Genomic DNA, 15,685 nt, shown 5'->3' with positions numbered 1-15,685 from the left:
GAAGAGACACTGTCAAAGGCGTGCCTGTTCACTTTGACTGCCTGTCTGATCTTGAACAACTAGCGTAGGTCTGGGGTAAGTTGATGACTCAACAAACACGTACCTTAACTCGGTAGTGATCTGAAGATATGGAAAGGCTGGGCGAAATCTATTGGGATCAAAGGACCTCGTGTCACCTTGCCAGTCTACAGTGGTTTGATGGATAGGGGTACAGTGGGGTGGGGCAGTGGGTAGGGTAGGTGTACAGTGGTGTGGGATATTGTGGGTAGCGAAGAGTGGGGTAGGTGTAGAGTGGTTTGGGGTATAGTCAGTGGTGGTAGAGTAGGGTGGGGATAAGGGTAGATTGGGTGAGAGGGGAGAGGTGGGAATAGAGGGGGTGGGGTAGTGAGTTAAGGACAGGTAGAATTGGGTAAGATTTTTGTTATTATACCGGTAGCCATTTACAGCGGCAATTAAGCCATTAACTCACAGCAGACTGCTTAGAAACAACATAGATACCAGGGGTTGAGTTTTGGGTGGGAGGGGCAAGGAGTGGGTGGGAATGGCCAAAGAGGTAAGCATGGCCCAAGGCAGTCAATTAGACGATAAACAACCAACAATATTTAACAAATAAATAACCCAAAAAAAAACAAGTCGTGTGTCCCTCTTCACATGTCATCTCCCTCCTACCTGTACTTCAATGCAACGGTTTCGGCTTATAGGTGGTGCTTAAAATGCACAGTAGGCCATGTGCCTTCATCGCACCGGTGTTGTATACTAAACTGTTCCCCATGATAGACTGCTCGCCTGGTGTTCGGCAATCTTGGAGCCCCAACCCAACACCCTGACACAGCGATCGCCAAAAGGAAATAAAAATGTGCTGAAATGCTCCAGCCGGGCTTCTTAGTCCTGCTCTCTAAGAGGAAGGCTACAGCTCAATAAAACACCTTTTAAGAAGTAAACAAAAAATTGTATTCAATATATTATATGTTATTTCTTAAAGTGAAAAACCCCATTTTATGTCTCTCACTTGTTGCATGTTTCGCGTTTCTGTGGCATGCACGTCGAGTACTCCTTGGCACGCCTATCACTCAGGCCTTATCTGTTTCATATCTGTATGGCACTTTTGGGGTTGATCTGGGTACAGATCATCCTCTCCCGCGGATTTAACACTGAAGAGCACCGAGCACATAAAATGGTACAATACTAAAAAGTGAAAACAGTCTAAATCTGTTATTTGCGCATGAAAATGTGAGTGCTATAGTACAATAAATGAGATGCTTGGTCCGTAGAACTCGCCAGAAAATACGTGCAGAGAGTTGCAATCTGGGCAGTATCTGATGCCAAATGCGTTCTTTGTCAGATGTTTGTATGTATTGTTTTCAATAAAGTATTTAAAAATGAGCCTTCTTTAACACATGTCACACGCCTGCTTATTGTGTGTTGGTAGCGTTTTTCCTACCTCTCGCTGTAAAAATGAGAACAAAGTTTCTCGTGATGTCTCAGGCAGCCCGACCTGAGCCTCTGGTTCGTAACAAAAGTGCTGAATGCAGCTCACAGTGCAGCAGCGGGCCAGTAGCGCAATGGATAACGCGTCTGCCTACGGAGCAGAAGATTCCAGGTTCGACTCCTGGCTGGCTCGTTCAAATGCTGCCTTTTTGTTCTGTATTTAAAAATGAGCCTTCTCACGCAAGGCACTCGAAAGCTCATTGTGTGTTTGTAGTCACTGTTGCAGCGTGTTTCTACCTCTACTCGGGAGAAAAAATGGGAACTACGTTATTTCTCATGATGTCTCTAACACATGGCACACGCCTGCTCATTGTCAGTTCGTAGGCGTGTTTTCAACCACCTCTCCTTATAAAAATGAGAACTAAGTTGCTCATTATGGCTCAATCCGCATGATGAGCCTCTGCGTCGTAACAAAAGTGCTGATTCCAAGAGTCACTGCAGCAGAGGGCCAGTGGCGCAATGGATAACGCGTCTGCCTACGGAGCAGAAGATTCCAGGTTCGACTCCTGGCTGGCTCGTTCGCATGCTGCCTTTTTGTTCTAGAAAGTATTTAAAAATGAGCCTTGTCACGCATGGCACACAAAAGCACATTGTTTGTTCGTAGTTAGTGCGTTTTTTCTACCTCTCCTCTGGGAAAAATGAGAACTAAGTTTCTCATGATGGCACACGCTCGCTCACCTGCTCATTGTGGGCTTGTAGCGTTTTTTTCTACCTCTCCTTGTAAAAATGAGAAGTACGTTTCTCACTGTGTCTCAAGCAGGAAACTTCTGTTTCGTTACAAAAGTGCTGACTCCTGCTCACGCTGTAGCAGCGGTCCAGTGGCGCAATGGATAACACATTTGACTAATTCCAGGTTGACTCCTGGCTGGCTCGATCATAGGCTGCCTTTTTGATTTATTCAATATGTATACATGGTCGAAGGCTGCAGACAGGCCCAGTAACAAGAGGAGGGCTTGCTTCTTGGCATCTTTGATATCATCCTGTTGAATCTTTAGGTCCAGTAAGGCCGATTCAGTGCTGTGGCTTGGTTGGAAACCAGATTGGCGCAAGCCCAGGAGATTGTGTGATTCCAGTCAAAACAGGTTCTTCCCTGTTCGTCCAAAACCATCAAGGACCACATTGACACCCTTGCTCTGAATCTGGCCGACTTCTGTAACCATTCCATCACCTGTGGAATCTTCCCCTCCACTCTGAAGCATTCTCTTGTGCACCCTCTTCTCAAAAATTTCACAGCCGACCCCTCCGGCCCGGCTAACTTCGCAGGTTTCTATCACTCCTTTCCAGGGCAAACTCTTGGAAAAGCTGACCATCTCCCAGCTTAATCTTCACACCGACTCTGTTGGTTGTCTCCATGACCATCAGCCTGGCTTCAGAGCTGTCAGAAGCATGGAAACTGCTCTCCTGAACACCTGTGAAGACCTGCTGTCCAACCATGACTCTAACATCCCTTTTGGGTCCTCATCCTACTCGATTTCTCTTCTGCCTATGACACGGTCAACCATGCCATCCTGCTCAACTGTCTCCGTGATAAGCCGGGTATCACTGATCAGGCCCTGGCCTGGATGACCTCTTTCCACTCTGATCGGCCCTCCCAGGTCCAACTTGGGTCCTTCCTTTTCGCCATCTCATTCTCTACTTGTGGTGTTCCCCACGGGTCTAACCTCTCTCCCTGGCTGTTCAACCAATACCTGGCACCCATTTCCCACCGCATTGCAGCTCTCTGCTTCAACTTTCAGTGCTATGCGGATGACACTCTGCTTGTTTTCAGGCTTCCCTCCCTCATCTCTGACCGTCTGTCTGCCATCCAGGACTGGTCTGCCGCCAATGATCTCTGCCTTAATCCCATTTAGGCAGAGATTCTCCTCATCGGCACACCTGCACCCTCCTTTCCTGCCACTCTCTGGCCGGCCTCCCTTGGCCCTCTTCCTGCTCCCACCTTTGAGGCTAAGAACCTTGGGGTCATCTTCGACTCCACACTCTCCTTTTCTTCTCACATCTCTGACATCTCTAAGAAGTCAAACTACCAACTGTACATTTGCAGAGGTATTGTTCCTTTCCTCTCCTTCCCCCAGAAGCTTACTGTATCTAGAGCTCTGATTCTCTCTAGGCTAGACTACTGCAACAGCCTCTTTCTAAATCTGCCTGCTTCTTCTCTCTGTCCTCTGCAACTCATCCAGAACAGGACTGCAAGACGTTTCCTTGGTCTGAAGCCCAGGGATCGTATCTCTCCAGCCCTGAAATCTTTTCATTGCTCCCAGTGGCTGCAAGGGTTAAATTCAAGTCCCTCTGCATTGTCCACAAGGCTTACTGGGGCCTGGGTCCAAAATACCTTCAACTCTCCCTCCGTAAATACCTTCCCACTCGAGCTCTTTTCTCCTCCACCTCCAACTCCCTCAGGGCCGGTCGCTTCTCCAAGCAACGAGTTGGGGGTAGATCTCTTTCCTCAGCTGGGGCCTCCCTCTGGAACAGCCTGCCTGCCACACTGAAACTTGAGGAGAACCATCTCTGGTTCCGGAAGCACCTCAAGACCTTCCTCTTTGCTTCTGCCTTTGCTCTTCCGCTCCCCTGCTGATCTGTCTGCTTCGGCTCCGTGCACCTGGCTACCCTCTGATTTCGGGCCAAGGTCCCTGCCCACCCAGCCGCACACCTGCACTGCCTCCTGGCAACCCTTGCACGCAATCCTTGCACTTGGGTCTGTATCTGTAACCCTACAGTGCCCTTACCTGCACTTATCAGACACCCCTTGTCTGCGCTTTAAACCTCGCACTTGCCACCCTGCTGGCTGCGCTACCAGTTGTTGTTGTTTTTATCCCTTCCTAGGCACGTTCCACCTCGCCCCTCTCCTTGCACTTTCCTCCCTCCCTCTACCCTGCACTTGAGCATTCTCAATGTCACTGGGCCTAGGAAGATCGCTGTTTTGTCCTCCCTTCTTCCCCTCCCTTGCCTCGTCACGCTCTGAAACACGCGTGTATGAGTACGATTCAAATACAATATCATGTCATATCATAGCAGGAATCTATAGATCTGAAGATACGCAACTCCTTCAATCATTCATTGCAAACAGTAACAAACAAGGATAATTCCTCAGTGGTGTGATGGAGGCCCTTAACAGGTCTGAGGGATGTCCCCAACATCTGGAACACGATTTATCCTCCCATTACACCACTAATGAAACTTCTTTGCCTTCTCCATTGTTCAGGACGTTTTGGCATGTGCCAATTTGCACTGGACGCAGATCCCCTGCCGCTGAGGGCTCTTGGCCATGACCTTTTAGCACTGCTATGATTTGGCAAGTGAAGAATCACAACATAGGGCCACCACTAGATGCAATGTGATGTACGCTATCTGCCAAGATGGGCTACGTGCTACATGCCAACATACAGAAAGCGGAGTCTTTACTTTTTGAAGGGTCTTCCCGTGAAAGGGCTGTTTGGCGCTTACATGGCAGAATGCATGGACCTCAGAATAGAATACTTTGTGCATCTACCTACATCCGAAGAGACACTGTCAAAGGCGTGCCTGTTCACTTTGACTGCCTGTCTGATCTTGAACAACTAGCGTAGGTCTGGGGTAAGTTGAAGACTCAACAAACACGTACCTTAACTCGGTAGTGATCTGAAGATATGGAAAGGCTGGGCGAAATCTATTGGGATCAAAGGACCTCGTGTCACCTTGCCAGTCTACAGTGGTTTGATGGATAGGGGTACAGTGGGGTGGGGCAGTGGGTAGGGTAGGTCTACAGTGGTGTGGGATATTGTGGGTAGCGAAGAGTGGGGTAGGTGTAGAGTGGTTTGGGGTATAGTCAGTGGTGGTAGAGTAGGGTGGGGATAAGGGTAGATTGGGTGAGAGGGGAGAGGTGGGAATAGAGGGGGTGGGGTAGTGAGTTAAGGACAGGTAGAATTGGGTAAGATTTTTGTTATTATACCGGTAGCCATTTACAGCGGCAATTAAGCCATTAACTCACAGCAGACTGCTTAGAAACAACATAGATACCAGGGGTTGAGTTTTGGGTGGGAGGGGCAAGGAGTGGGTGGGAATGGCCAAAGAGGTAAGCATGGCCCAAGGCAGTCAATTAGACGATAAACAACCAACAATATTTAACAAATAAATAACCCAAAAAAAACCAAGTCGTGTGTCCCTCTTCACATGTCATCTCCCTCCTACCTGTACTTCAATGCAACGGTTTCGGCTTATAGGTGGTGCTTAAAATGCACAGTAGGCCATGTGCCTTCATCGCACCGGTGTTGTATACTAAACTGTTCCCCATGATAGACTGCTCGCCTGGTGTTCGGCAATCTTGGAGCCCCAACCCAACACCCTGACACAGCGATCGCCAAAAGGAAATAAAAATGTGCTGAAATGCTCCAGCCGGGCTTCTTAGTCCTGCTCTCTAAGAGGAAGGCTACAGCTCAATAAAACACCTTTTAAGAAGTAAACAAAAAATTGTATTCAATATATTATATGTTATTTTCTTAAAGTGAAAAACCCCATTTTATGTCTCTCACTTGTTGCATGTTTCGCGTTTCTGTGGCATGCACGTCGAGTACTCCTTGGCACGGCTATCACTCAGGCCTTATCTGTTTCATATCTGTATGGCACTTTTGGGGTTGATCTGGGTACAGATCATCCTCTCCCGCGGATTTAACACTGAAGAGCACCGAGCACATAAAATGGTACAATACTAAAAAGTGAAAACAGTCTAAATCTGTTATTTGCGCATGAAAATGTGAGTGCTATAGTACAATAAATGAGATGCTTGGTCCGTAAAACTCGCCAGAAAATACGTGCAGAGAGTTGCAATCCGGGCAGTATCTGATGCCAAATGCGTTCTTTGTCAGATGTTTGTATGTATTGTTTTCAATAAAGTATTTAAAAATGAGCCTTCTTTAACACATGTCACACGCCTGCTTATTGTGTGTTGGTAGCGTTTTTCCTACCTCTCGCTGTAAAAATGAGAACAAAGTTTCTCGTGATGTCTCAGGCAGCCCGACCTGAGCCTCTGGTTCGTAACAAAAGTGCTGAATGCAGCTCACAGTGCAGCAGCGGGCCAGTGGCGCAATGGATAACGCGTCTGCCTACGGAGCAGAAGATTCCAGGTTCGACTCCTGGCTGGCTCGTTCAAATGCTGCCTTTTTGTTCTGTATTTAAAAATGAGCCTTCTCACGCAAGGCACTCGAAAGCTCATTGTGTGTTTGTAGTCACTGTTGCAGCGTGTTTCTACCTCTACTCGGGAGAAAAAATGGGAACTACGTTATTTCTCATGATGTCTCTAACACATGGCACACGCCTGCTCATTGTCAGTTCGTAGGCGTGTTTTCAACCACCTCTCCTTATAAAAATGAGAACTAAGTTGCTCATGATGGCTCAATCCGCATGATGAGCCTCTGCGTCGTTACAAAAGTGCTGATTCCAAGAGTCACTGCAGCAGAGGGCCAGTGGCGCAATGGATAACGCGTCTGCCTACGGAGCAGAAGATTCCAGGTTCGACTCCTGGCTGGCTCGTTCGCATGCTGCCTTTTTGTTCTAGAAAGTATTTAAAAATGAGCCTTGTCACGCATGGCACACAAAAGCACATTGTTTGTTCGTAGTTAGTGCGTTTTATCTACCTCTCCTCTGGGAAAAATGAGAACTAAGTTTCTCATGATGGCACACGCTCGCTCACCTGCTCATTGTGGGCTTGTAGCGTTTTTTTCTACCTCTCCTTGTAAAAATGAGAAGTACGTTTCTCACTGTGTCTCAAGCAGGAAACTTCTGTTTCGTTACAAAAGTGCTGACTCCTGCTCACGCTGTAGCAGCGGTCCAGTGGCGCAATGGATAACACATTTGACTAATTCCAGGTTGACGCCTGGCTGGCTCGATCATAGGCTGCCTTTTTGATTTATTCAATATGTATACATGGTCGAAGGTTGCAGACAGGCCCAGTAACAAGAGGAGGGCTTGCTTCTTGGCATCTTTGATATCATCCTGTTGAATCTTTAGGTCCAATAAGGCCGATTCAGTGCCGTGGCTTGGTTGGAAACCAGATTGGCGCAAGCCCAGGAGATTGTGTGATTCCAGTCAAAACAGGTTCTTCCCTGTTCGTCCAAAACCATCAAGGACCACATTGACACCCTTGCTCTGAATCTGGCCGACTTCTGTAACCATTCCATCACCTGTGGAATCTTCCCCTCCACTCTGAAGCATTCTCTTGTGCACCCTCTTCTCAAAAATTCCACAGCCGACCCCTCCGGCCCGGCTAACTTCGCAGGTTTCTATCACTCCTTTCCAGGGCAAACTCTTGGAAAAGCTGACCATCTCCCAGCTTAATCTTCACACCGACTCTGTTGGTTGTCTCCATGACCATCAGCCTGGCTTCAGAGCTGTCAGAAGCATGGAAACTGCTCTCCTGAACACCTGTGAAGACCTGCTGTCCAACCATGACTCTAACATCCCTTTTGGGTCCTCATCCTACTCGATTTCTCTTCTGCCTTTGACACGGTCAACCATGCCATCCTGCTCAACTGTCTCCGTGATAAGCCGGGTATCACTGATCAGGCCCTGGCCTGGATGACCTCTTTCCACTCTGATCGGCCCTCCCAGGTCCAACTTGGGTCCTTCCTTTTCGCCATCTCATTCTCTACTTGTGGTGTTCCCCACGGGTCTAACCTCTCTCCCTGGCTGTTCAACCAATACCTGGCACCCATTTCCCACCGCATTGCAGCTCTCTGCTTCAACTTTCAGTGCTATGCGGATGACACTCTGCTTGTTTTCAGGCTTCCCTCCCTCATCTCTGACCGTCTGTCTGCCATCCAGGACTGGTCTGCCGCCAATGATCTCTGCCTTAATCCCATTTAGGCAGAGATTCTCCTCATCGGCACACCTGCACCCTCCTTTCCTGCCACTCTCTGGCCGGCCTCCCTTGGCCCTCTTCCTGCTCCCACCTTTGAGGCTAAGAACCTTGGGGTCATCTTCGACTCCACACTCTCCTTTTCTTCTCACATCTCTGACATCTCTAAGAAGTCAAACTACCAACTGTACATTTGCAGAGGTATTGTTCCTTTCCTCTCCTTCCCCCAGAAGCTTACTGTATCTAGAGCTCTGATTCTCTCTAGGCTAGACTACTGCAACAGCCTCTTTCTAAATCTGCCTGCTTCTTCTCTCTGTCCTCTGCAACTCATCCAGAACAGGACTGCAAGACGTTTCCTTGGTCTGAAGCCCAGGGATCGTATCTCTCCAGCCCTGAAATCTTTTCATTGCTCCCAGTGGCTGCAAGGGTTAAATTCAAGTCCCTCTGCATTGTCCACAAGGCTTACTGGGGCCTGGGTCCAAAATACCTTCAACTCTCCCTCCGTAAATACCTTCCCACTCGAGCTCTTTTCTCCTCCACCTCCAACTCCCTCAGGGCCGGTCGCTTCTCCAAGCAACGAGTTGGGGGTAGATCTCTTTCCTCAGCTGGGGCCTCCCTCTGGAACAGCCTGCCTGCCACACTGAAACTTGAGGAGAACCATCTCTGGTTCCGGAAGCACCTCAAGACCTTCCTCTTTGCTTCTGCCTTTGCTCTTCCGCTCCCCTGCTGATCTGTCTGCTTCGGCTCCGTGCACCTGGCTACCCTCTGATTTCGGGCCAAGGTCCCTGCCCACCCAGCCGCACACCTGCACTGCCTCCTGGCAACCCTTGCACGCAATCCTTGCACTTGGGTCTGTATCTGTAACCCTACAGTGCCCTTACCTGCACTTATCAGACACCCCTTGTCTGCGCTTTAAACCTCGCACTTGCCACCCTGCTGGCTGCGCTACCAGTTGTTGTTGTTTTTATCCCTTATTAGGCACGTTCCACCTCGCCCCTCTCCTTGCACTTTCCTCCCTCCCTCTCCCCTGCACTTGAGCATTCTCAATGTCACTGGGCCTAGGAAGATCGCTGTTTTGTCCTCCCTTCTTCCCCTCCCTTGCCTCGTCACGCTCTGAAACACGCGTGTATGAGTACGATTCAAATACAATATCATGTCATATCATAGCAGGAATCTATAGATCTGAAGATACGCAACTCCTTCAATCATTCATTGCAAACAGTAACAAACAAGGATAATTCCTCAGTGGTGTGATGGAGGCCCTTAACAGGTCTGAGGGATGTCCCCAACATCTGGAACACGATTTATCCTCCCATTACACCACTAATGAAACTTCTTTGCCTTCTCCATTGTTCAGGACGTTTTGGCATGTGCCAATTTGCACTGGACGCAGATCCCCTGCCGCTGAGGCCTCTTGGCCATGACCTTTTAGCACTGCTATGATTTGGCAAGTGAAGAATCACAACATAGGGCCACCACTAGATGCAATGTGATGTACGCTATCTGCCAAGATGGGCTACGTGCTACATGCCAACATACAGAAAGCGGAGTCTTTACTTTTTGAAGGGTCTTCCTGTGAAAGGGCTGTTTGGCGCTTACATGGCAGAATGCATGGACCTCAGAATAGAATACTTTGTGCATCTACCTACATCCGAAGAGACACTGTCAAAGGCGTGCCTGTTCACTTTGACTGCCTGTCTGATCTTGAACAACTAGCGTAGGTCTGGGGTAAGTTGAAGACTCAACAAACACGTACCTTAACTCGGTAGTGATATGAAGATATGGAAAGGCTGGGCGAAATCTATTGGGATCAAAGGACCTCGTGTCACCTTGCCAGTCTACAGTGGTTTGATGGATAGGGGTACAGTGGGGTGGGGCAGTGGGTAGGGTAGGTGTACAGTGGTGTGGGATATTGTGGGTAGCGAAGAGTGGGGTAGGTGTAGAGTGGTTTGGGGTATAGTCAGTGGTGGTAGAGTAGGGTGGGGATAAGGGTAGATTGGGTGAGAGGGGAGAGGTGGGAATAGAGGGGGTGGGGTAGTGAGTTAAGGACAGGTAGAATTGGGTAAGATTTTTGTTATTATACCGGTAGCCATTTACAGCGGCAATTAAGCCATTAACTCACAGCAGACTGCTTAGAAACAACATAGATACCAGGGGTTGAGTTTTGGGTGGGAGGGGCAAGGAGTGGGTGGGAATGGCCAAAGAGGTAAGCATGGCCCAAGGCAGTCAATTAGACGATAAACAACCAACAATATTTAACAAATAAATAACCCAAAAAAAACCAAGTCGTGTGTCCCTCTTCACATGTCATCTCCCTCCTACCTGTACTTCAATGCAACGGTTTCGGCTTATAGGTGGTGCTTAAAATGCACAGTAGGCCATGTGCCTTCATCGCACCGGTGTTGTATACTAAACTGTTCCCCATGATAGACTGCTCGCCTGGTGTTCGGCAATCTTGGAGCCCCAACCCAACACCCTGACACAGCGATCGCCAAAAGGAAATAAAAATGTGCTGAAATGCTCCAGCCGGGCTTCTTAGTCCTGCTCTCTAAGAGGAAGGCTACAGCTCAATAAAACACCTTTTAAGAAGTAAACAAAAAATTGTATTCAATATATTATATGTTATTTTCTTAAAGTGAAAAACCCCATTTTATGTCTCTCACTTGTTGCATGTTTCGCGTTTCTGTAGCATGCACGTCGAGTACTCCTTGGCACGCCTATCACTCAGGCCTTATCTGTTTCATATCTGTATGGCACTTTTGGGGTTGATCTGGGTACAGATCATCCTCTCCCGCGGATTTAACACTGAAGAGCACCGAGCACATAAAATGGTACAATACTAAAAAGTGAAAACAGTCTAAATCTGTTATTTGCGCATGAAAATGTGAGTGCTATCGTACAATAAATGAGATGCTTGGTCCGTAGAACTCGCCAGAAAATACGTGCAGACAGTTGCAATCCGGGCAGTATCTGATGCCAAATGCGTTCTTTGTCAGATGTTTTCAATAAAGTATTTAAAAATGAGCCTTCTTTAACACATGTCACACGCCTGCTTATTGTGTGTTGGTAGCGTTTTTCCTACCTCTCGCTGTAAAAATGAGAACAAAATTTCTCGTGATGTCTCAGGCAGCCCGACCTGAGCCTCTGGTTCGTAACAAAAGTGCTGAATGCAGCTCACAGTGCAGCAGCGGGCCAGTGGCGCAATGGATAACGCGTCTGCCTACGGAGCAGAAGATTCCAGGTTCGACTCCTGGCTGGCTCGTTCAAATGCTGCCTTTTTGTTCTGTATTTAAAAATGAACCTTCTCACGCAAGGCACTCGAAAGCTCATTGTGTGTTTGTAGTCACTGTTGCAGCGTGTTTCTACCTCTACTCGGGAGAAAAAATGGGAACTACGTTATTTCTCATGATGTCTCTAACACATGGCACACGCCTGCTCATTGTCAGTTCGTAGGCGTGTTTTCAACCACCTCTCCTTATAAAAATGAGAACTAAGTTGCTCATGATGGCTCAATCCGCATGATGAGCCTCTGCGTCGTAACAAAAGTGCTGATTCCAAGAGTAACTGCAGCAGAGGGCCAGTGGCGCAATGGATAACGCGTCTGCCTACGGAGCAGAAGATTCCAGGTTCGACTCCTGGCTGGCTCGTTCGCATGCTGCCTTTTTGTTCTAGAAAGTATTTAAAAATGAGCCTTGTCACGCATGGCACACAAAAGCACATTGTTTGTTCGTAGTTAGTGCGTTTTTTCTACCTCTCCTCTGGGAAAAATGAGAACTAAGTTTCTCATGATGGCACACGCTCGCTCACCTGCTCATTGTGGGCTTGTAGCGTTTTTTTCTACCTCTCCTTGTAAAAATGAGAAGTACGTTTCTCACTGTGTCTCAAGCAGGAAACTTCTGTTTCGTTACAAAAGTGCTGACTCCTGCTCACGCTGTAGCAGCGGTCCAGTGGCGCAATGGATAACACATTTGACTAATTCCAGGTTGACTCCTGGCTGGCTCGATCATAGGCTGCCTTTTTGATTTATTCAATATGTATACATGGTCGAAGGCTGCAGACAGGCCCAGTAACAAGAGGAGGGCTTGCTTCTTGGCATCTTTGATATCATCCTGTTGAATCTTTAGGTCCAATAAGGCCGATTCAGTGCCGTGGCTTGGTTGGAAACCAGATTGGCGCAAGCCCAGGAGATTGTGTGATTCCAGTCAAAACAGGTTCTTCCCTGTTCGTCCAAAACCATCAAGGACCACATTGACACCCTTGCTCTGAATCTGGCCGACTTCTGTAACCATTCCATCACCTGTGGAATCTTCCCCTCCACTCTGAAGCATTCTCTTGTGCACCCTCTTCTCAAAAATTCCACAGCCGACCCCTCCGGCCCGGCTAACTTCGCAGGTTTCTATCACTCCTTTCCAGGGCAAACTCTTGGAAAAGCTGACCATCTCCCAGCTTAATCTTCACACCGACTCTGTTGGTTGTCTCCATGACCATCAGCCTGGCTTCAGAGCTGTCAGAAGCATGGAAACTGCTCTCCTGAACACCTGTGAAGACCTGCTGTCCAACCATGACTCTAACATCCCTTTTGGGTCCTCATCCTACTCGATTTCTCTTCTGCCTTTGACACGGTCAACCATGCCATCCTGCTCAACTGTCTCCGTGATAAGCCGGGTATCACTGATCAGGCCCTGGCCTGGATGACCTCTTTCCACTCTGATCGGCCCTCCCAGGTCCAACTTGGGTCCTTCCTTTTCGCCATCTCATTCTCTACTTGTGGTGTTCCCCACGGGTCTAACCTCTCTCCCTGGCTGTTCAACCAATACCTGGCACCCATTTCCCACCGCATTGCAGCTCTCTGCTTCAACTTTCAGTGCTATGCGGATGACACTCTGCTTGTTTTCAGGCTTCCCTCCCTCATCTCTGACCGTCTGTCTGCCATCCAGGACTGGTCTGCCGCCAATGATCTCTGCCTTAATCCCATTTAGGCAGAGATTCTCCTCATCGGCACACCTGCACCCTCCTTTCCTGCCACTCTCTGGCCGGCCTCCCTTGGCCCTCTTCCTGCTCCCACCTTTGAGGCTAAGAACCTTGGGGTCATCTTCGACTCCACACTCTCCTTTTCTTCTCACATCTCTGACATCTCTAAGAAGTCAAACTACCAACTGTACATTTGCAAAGGTATTGTTCCTTTCCTCTCCTTCCCCCAGAAGCTTACTGTATCTAGAGCTCTGATTCTCTCTAGGCTAGACTACTGCAACAGCCTCTTTCTAAATCTGCCTGCTTCTTCTCTCTGTCCTCTGCAACTCATCCAGAACAGGACTGCAAGACGTTTCCTTGGTCTGAAGCCCAGGGATCGTATCTCTCCAGCCCTGAAATCTTTTCATTGCTCCCAGTGGCTGCAAGGGTTAAATTCAAGTCCCTCTGCATTGTCCACAAGGCTTACTGGGGCCTGGGTCCAAAATACCTTCAACTCTCCCTCCGTAAATACCTTCCCACTCGAGCTCTTTTCTCATCCACCTCCAACTCCCTCAGGGCCGGTCGCTTCTCCAAGCAACGAGTTGGGGGTAGATCTCTTTCCTCAGCTGGGGCCTCCCTCTGGAACAGCCTGCCTGCCACACTGAAACTTGAGGAGAACCATCTCTGGTTCCGGAAGCACCTCAAGACCTTCCTCTTTGCTTCTGCCTTTGCTCTTCCGCTCCCCTGCTGATCTGTCTGCTTCGGCTCCGTGCACCTGGCTACCCTCTGATTTCGGGCCAAGGTCCCTGCCCACCCAGCCGCACACCTGCACTGCCTCCTGGCAACCCTTGCACGCAATCCTTGCACTTGGGTCTGTATCTGTAACCCTACAGTGCCCTTACCTGCACTTATCAGACACCCCTTGTCTGCGCTTTAAACCTCGCACTTGCCACCCTGCTGGCTGCGCTACCAGTTGTTGTTGTTTTTATCCCTTCCTAGGCACGTTCCACCTCGCCCCTCTCCTTGCACTTTCCTCCCTCCCTCTCCCCTGCACTTGAGCATTCTCAATGTCACTGGGCCTAGGAAGATCGCTGTTTTGTCCTCCCTTGCCTCGTCACGCTCTGAAACACGCGTGTATGAGTACGATTCAAATACAATATCATGTCATATCATAGCAGGAATCTATAGATCTGAAGATACGCAACTCCTTCAATCATTCATTGCAAACAGTAACAAACAAGGATAATTCCTCAGTGGTGTGATGGAGGCCCTTAACAGGTCTGAGGGATGTCCCCAACATCTGGAACACGATTTATCCTCCCATTACACCACTAATGAAACTTCTTTGCCTTCTCCATTGTTCAGGACGTTTTGGCATGTGCCAATTTGCACTGGACGCAGATCCCCTGCCGCTGAGGCCTCTTGGCCATGACCTTTTAGCACTGCTATGATTTGGCAAGTGAAGAATCACAACATAGGGCCACCACTAGATGCAATGTGATGTACGCTATCTGCCAAGATGGGCTATGTGCTACATGCCAACATACAGAAAGCGGAGTCTTTACTTTTTGAAGGGTCTTCCTGTGAAAGGGCTGTTTGGCGCTTACATGGCAGAATGCATGGACCTCAGAATAGAATACTTTGTGCATCTACCTACATCCGAAGAGACACTGTCAAAGGTGTGCCTGTTCACTTTGACTGCCTGTCTGATCTTGAACAACTAGCGTAGGTCTGGGGTAAGTTGAAGACTCAACAAACACGTACCTTAACTCGGTAGTGATATGAAGATATGGAAAGGCTGGGCGAAATCTATTGGGATCAAAGGACCTCGTGTCACCTTGCCAGTCTACAGTGGTTTGATGGATAGGGGTACAGTGGGGTGGGGCAGTGGGTAGGGTAGGTGTACAGTGGTGTGGGATATTGTGGGTAGCGAAGAGGGGGTAGGTGTAGAGTGGTTTGGGGTATAGTCAGTGGTGGTAGAGTAGGGTGGGGATAAGGGTAGATTGGGTGAGAGGGGAGAGGTGGGAATAGAGGGGGTGGGGTAGTGAGTTAAGGTCAGGTAGAATTGGGTAAGATTTTTGTTATTATACCGGTAGCCATTTACAGCGGCAATTAAGCCATTAACTCACAGCAGACTGCTTAGAAACAACATAGATACCAGGGGTTGAGTTTTGGGTGGGAGGGGCAAGGAGTGGGTGGGAATGGCCAAAGAGGTAAGCATGGCCCAAGGCAGTCAATTAGACGATAAACAACCAACAATATTTAACAAATAAATAACCCAAAAAAAAACAAGTCGTGTGTCCCTCTTCACATGTCATCTCCCTCCTACCTGTACTTCAATGCAACGGTTTCGGCTTATAGGTGGTGCTTAAAATGCACAGTAGGCCATGTACCTTCATCGCACCGGTGTTGTATACTAAA

General features: G+C 48.5%; 6 non-coding genes across 6 annotated transcripts; all 6 read left to right on the top strand.

The window, feature by feature from the left end:
* The first annotated feature begins 1,548 nt into the window (after positions 1 to 1,548).
* TRNAR-ACG (transfer RNA arginine (anticodon ACG)) lies at positions 1,549 to 1,621 on the top strand. The gene has a single exon. It is a non-coding gene; the product is annotated as a tRNA-Arg (tRNA).
* A 312-nt stretch (positions 1,622 to 1,933) lies between these two features.
* On the top strand, positions 1,934 to 2,006 carry TRNAR-ACG (transfer RNA arginine (anticodon ACG)). The gene has a single exon. It is a non-coding gene; the product is annotated as a tRNA-Arg (tRNA).
* A 4,526-nt stretch (positions 2,007 to 6,532) lies between these two features.
* Positions 6,533 to 6,605, top strand: TRNAR-ACG (transfer RNA arginine (anticodon ACG)). Its single transcript has one exon. It is a non-coding gene; the product is annotated as a tRNA-Arg (tRNA).
* A 312-nt stretch (positions 6,606 to 6,917) lies between these two features.
* Positions 6,918 to 6,990, top strand: TRNAR-ACG (transfer RNA arginine (anticodon ACG)). Its single transcript has one exon. It is a non-coding gene; the product is annotated as a tRNA-Arg (tRNA).
* Positions 6,991 to 11,503: 4,513 nt separating this feature from the next.
* TRNAR-ACG (transfer RNA arginine (anticodon ACG)) lies at positions 11,504 to 11,576 on the top strand. Its single transcript has one exon. It is a non-coding gene; the product is annotated as a tRNA-Arg (tRNA).
* Positions 11,577 to 11,888: 312 nt separating this feature from the next.
* Positions 11,889 to 11,961, top strand: TRNAR-ACG (transfer RNA arginine (anticodon ACG)). The gene has a single exon. It is a non-coding gene; the product is annotated as a tRNA-Arg (tRNA).
* The last annotated feature ends 3,724 nt before the right edge of the window (positions 11,962 to 15,685 follow it).

The sequence above is a fragment of the Ambystoma mexicanum genome, chromosome 13 (assembly GCF_040938575.1).
Source record: "Ambystoma mexicanum isolate Mex_15411 chromosome 13, UKY_AmexF1_1, whole genome shotgun sequence".
NCBI lineage: Eukaryota > Metazoa > Chordata > Amphibia > Caudata > Ambystomatidae > Ambystoma > Ambystoma mexicanum.
The sequence above is the reverse complement of the archived record's forward strand: the minus strand, read 5'-3'. Positions and strand labels throughout refer to the sequence as shown.